General features: G+C 37.4%; 1 pseudogene; it reads right to left on the bottom strand.

The window, feature by feature from the left end:
* Positions 1–3,131: 3,131 nt before the first annotated feature.
* Positions 3,132–4,105, bottom strand: LOC102842928 (annotated as a pseudogene).
* Between the last annotated feature and the right edge of the window lie 397 nt (positions 4,106–4,502).

Below are 4,502 nucleotides of genomic sequence, written 5' to 3'. Positions count from 1 at the left end.
ATATCTGACAGTGTTTCTCTGCTATTCATAAGGTTTTCAGTAACTAAATATTCAGAAGTAGTTCGTCACTCCTTCTTCATACTCTGTCTTTGTGTGGAAGCTCATCTGAAACCTGTCCACCATGGGTGACCCTGCTGGTATTTAAAATACTGGTGGCATAGCTTTCAGAATCACAGCAACATACAAGCCATCACATTATGACAAACTGACAGTCGAGTGGTGGGTAAGATTAACTACTCCCCTCTTTATGTCACAAAACTTCTACCTTTGCAGTTGTGACAATCACAATTAGCCATGATAGCAATTACTCACTACTGAATCAAAAGAGTCTTATCCCCATCTGCTTTCACCAGACCCATCTAGACAAGATGAAAACTATTCAGTGGGGAGTCTATATTTCTATTCATCTTAATGCAATCCTAAATTTTAAATTAAAGGGAATAATAGTAATGTTGTCTGGACATAGCTGAATAATAAGTGTAGTTTGTTTGGGGGCAGCAATAAAAATATGCACTAGAACATAAAATAATTTAACTTCAATCGACAATTAAACATTTTTCTGTTGCTGTTGTTAAGTGCTGACTCAATAGTGACCCTATATAGGTTTTCCAAGCCTGCAAGTTTGTTTGTTTTTTTTTTTTGGTAATTCAGTTTTAATTTCTTTTCATAACTTTTTTTCATGATCCAGATATTTTTAAATGCAAAGAAAATGAGCTTTTCATGACATATCAGGGACTGGCACTAAAAAAAAAAAAAAAAATTCAAACTGCAAATGAATTATATATGAAAATATCAAATGGAGATCCAGTCATCAAAATGAAAAGCTATAACATATTAAAAGTTCACAATTATTTGTATGTTGTTGTTGTTTAGTGCTGGCAGATCAATTCCAACCCATAGTGACCTTGTATACAGTTTCCAAGGAGTGACTGGTGAGCTTGAACCACCAACCTTACCATTTAAATCAACTTGGCAGTCCAGCGCATTAACCTACAGCACCACACCAGTACTCCTTTAACACATTCAAAAACAAACCTATCTCCTTAACACCATAGATAGGTTTGTTTTTGAATGTTATATAAATGGAATTGTAGGGTGTGCAAAGGCACTCTGGTAGCATAGTGGTTACGAATTGGGCTGCTAATATCATGGTCAGCAGTTCAAAACTACCAGCTGTCCCACAGGAGAAAGATGAGGCTTTCTGCTCCTGTAAAAATATACAGCCTTGGAAACTCTTTGTACGGTGGCTATGAGTTGGAACCGACTCCACGGCACACCATCATCAATGTGTGCATAATTTCTACCTGGTTTTTGGACTCAAGAGTTTTTGTGTGGTTCATTCATATTGTTTTGTGTAGCTATATTGCAGTCATTTTCAGTGAAATACAGTATTTATTATATGAATATACTAAAATTTATTAATTTTGGGACTGTTTGTAGTTGTTGTTGGTTTTTTTTACTATAAAATTGATGTCTACCAACCTGTCTTTTATTGACTATGTGAATATATTCCTGTTGAATAAATAACCAGAAAGGAAATTTCTAGGTTATATAGTATGGTGGTAAGGAGCTCTGGTAGCGTAGTGGTTACGAATCGGGCTGCGAACCTTAGGGTCAGCGGTTCGAAACTACCAGCCGCTCCGCGGGAGAAAGACGAGGCTTTCTACTCCCGTAAAGATTTACACCCTCGGAAACCCTGTAAAGGGTCGCTATGGGTCGGACCCGACACGATGGCACTTAACAACAACAACAATAGTATGGTGGTGGTGGTGGTTATGTGCCATGGAGTCTGCTCCGACTCATAGCGACCCTGTACAGGGCTTCCGAGGCTGTAAATCTTAACGGGAGCAGAAAACCTCACCTTTCTCCCATGGAACCACTGAGAATTTTGAACTGCTGACCTTGAGGTTAGCAGCCCGACTCATAACCACTACGCTACCAGAGATCCTTGGCTATATACAGTATGATGGTGGTGGTGGTGGTTATGTGCCATGGAGTAAGTTTCCGAGGCTGTAAATCTTTACTGGAACAGAAAGACTCATCTTCCTCCCACAGAACAGCTGGTAGTTTCAAACTGCTGACCTTAAAATTCGCAGCCTGATTCGTAATCAGTATGCTACCAGAGTTCCTTTGGCTATAGAGTGTATGTATGTTAAATCTTGGTAGAAAATGTAAAACTGTTTCAAGTAGAGCATATTAAAAAGTCAACTTGCTAACCAACTGTTGTGATTTTAAACAACTATTGCAGAGGTTTAAAGAAAACAGATTTGTTAAATTATAAACAGATTAAAGAGCTTGAAACAGGTATTAAAGAGAAATTTGTACCTTGATTATAATGGTGTTAAGCTTTAAATACACGAATTTTGAAAATCCAATCTTTTTTTTTTTTTTTAAATAAGAACCAATACTACAGAATTGAAATGCTGGTACAACAGCAGTCTTGTCTTTACTTTTCATTTGAAGCAAGAAATGGAATGTGAGTAATCAGAGTACTTGCAGGCATCCGTCAATCCAACATACTAGCAGTTTAGTTTTTAAAGCACTTACAAAGGGAACCACTGGGCTGGGAGTTGGGGAGGGTGGGCAGAAGCAATCCTTAGTAGCTGGAATCCCATGAGTGAGTACACCAAGTCTCATTAGGTTATTTGTTTTATTTATCCTTTACTTGGTCATTTTTTTCCCACTCCAATACTACAGTTTTTCTTTGACTTATATTTCTCAATATGTAAAATGTATGAAATACAAAAAAGTTTTGCAATGTATGCAGATAGCTCTATGTTAGAAGTGTACAATTCATACATTATAGAGCTATCTACATACTGATAAATCCCATCAAATATTGGATAATTCAACAATACGTAAATTATTGATTTAAAGATCTAAAATCCACTTCTTTTGTGACACATAAGATTCAAATATTCAATCTAGAGGAAAACATTTGATCATTTTGGCTTTCCATTACATTTTGCATGATGATACATTTAGTAAAATATCCATGTATAATTGTGTTTGGTCTTAATCATTTCAAGTCAATTTCAAAACCTTAAAATCAGTCATCCAGACAAAACAGGCCATCAGAAAGACAATCTCTTCCACCCTCCCTAACCTCAATAACTATGAAGTCAGTTTTATTACATGACTCCAAACACTAGATTCTGACAACAAATGCTCGGTCCAATTTCTTCTAATGCGTTTAGTGTAGCATTCTTGGTAGAACTCAGGCATGGAAGCCAACATGGATGCTCCAAAACAAACTGTGAGTTACTGCACGTAATGTGACATGACTTGTACATCAATAGACTTTGGCTTCAATCTAGCAGCACTCAGTTCTTCACTTCACTTCAGCCTGGCATACATATTTCTTTTCAAATCTCTTTGCAAGTGATGTCCAAAGTCCCTGAACATGGTTGATGTTCCAGAGAGGACAATATTCTTGTGGAGAGGATGTTTGACATTAATGGGACAATTTTAAATTGCTTCAACTATAACTTCTGAGATAGACTGTATGAAATCTGGATTAGCAAACTCTGGAGGAAAAAAGATTTCTGGTCCCCAAAATCTCTCATAACCAGTGACAGTGGAAATTTCTCTCTTTGAGGTAGCATTGATTCTAGTATACTGTTGAATCCGCTTTGATACATCTGTGTCATACTAGCAAAATTCTTTGATTAAATCTGGGCAGACATAACTATAATGCTCCTTTTACTGCCTTAGCTGTTTCCAAAGACTTTTCTGGAGGGATTCCTATTTCTCAGTCTCTCAGCAGCTGCTGAATAAAATAGGTTCTATTTCATAGAACCCATCCTGCGACTGGAATGTGCTTAGCAGAGTTGCCAACCACATATCCTTCCACTACAGGAATGACAGTGACACCATCTCCATTGTCTATTACTGTCCCCGGCAACATCCATTCCCCTGTCAAGATGCATCTCCTACTGGCCAGGATGCAGCTAAGGCAAGAGCAGCCTGCACAGCAATGGACAAACCTGGGACGCTGAATGATTCAAACGTGATTTCAGCAGTATACTCTGCTTTCTGGCGTACTCAGTGGAGGTTCGGTCAAAACAAAATCATGGTCTTCAGGTTCTGAGACTGTAAATCTTTTCAAGAGCAGAAAGCCTCATTTTTTCTCCCATGGAGTGATTGGTGGGCTTGAATGTTTGACCTTGTGGTTCCCAGTCCAATAAACCCCACAAAGCCACCGTGCTCCCATAACATTATTGATAATGTTTTAAGGAAATAATCCCTAGATAAGCAAATTAAAACAAGTAATAAGAGAAATTTCTAAAGACATGAGAAAAACAAAACTAAAGACATAATTATAAGGCATCATAAGAGATGCCTACAGTTCAACAGATATAAACGGAACTAATAATGTTATGATACATTGTGACAAACAGGCACAATGGGCTTGTTTAATCAGAAAACATTTATTTTAATATTTTACCACCATGAATAGTACCTTCTTTTAAATGATCGTTGTTAAGTGCCATCGAGTCGGT

The sequence above is a fragment of the Chrysochloris asiatica genome, unplaced genomic scaffold, assembly GCF_000296735.1.
Source record: "Chrysochloris asiatica unplaced genomic scaffold, ChrAsi1.0 scaffold00013, whole genome shotgun sequence".
In the NCBI taxonomy this organism is placed as follows: Eukaryota; Metazoa; Chordata; class Mammalia; order Afrosoricida; family Chrysochloridae; genus Chrysochloris; species Chrysochloris asiatica.
This window is presented reverse-complemented; position numbering and strand designations above follow the sequence as displayed.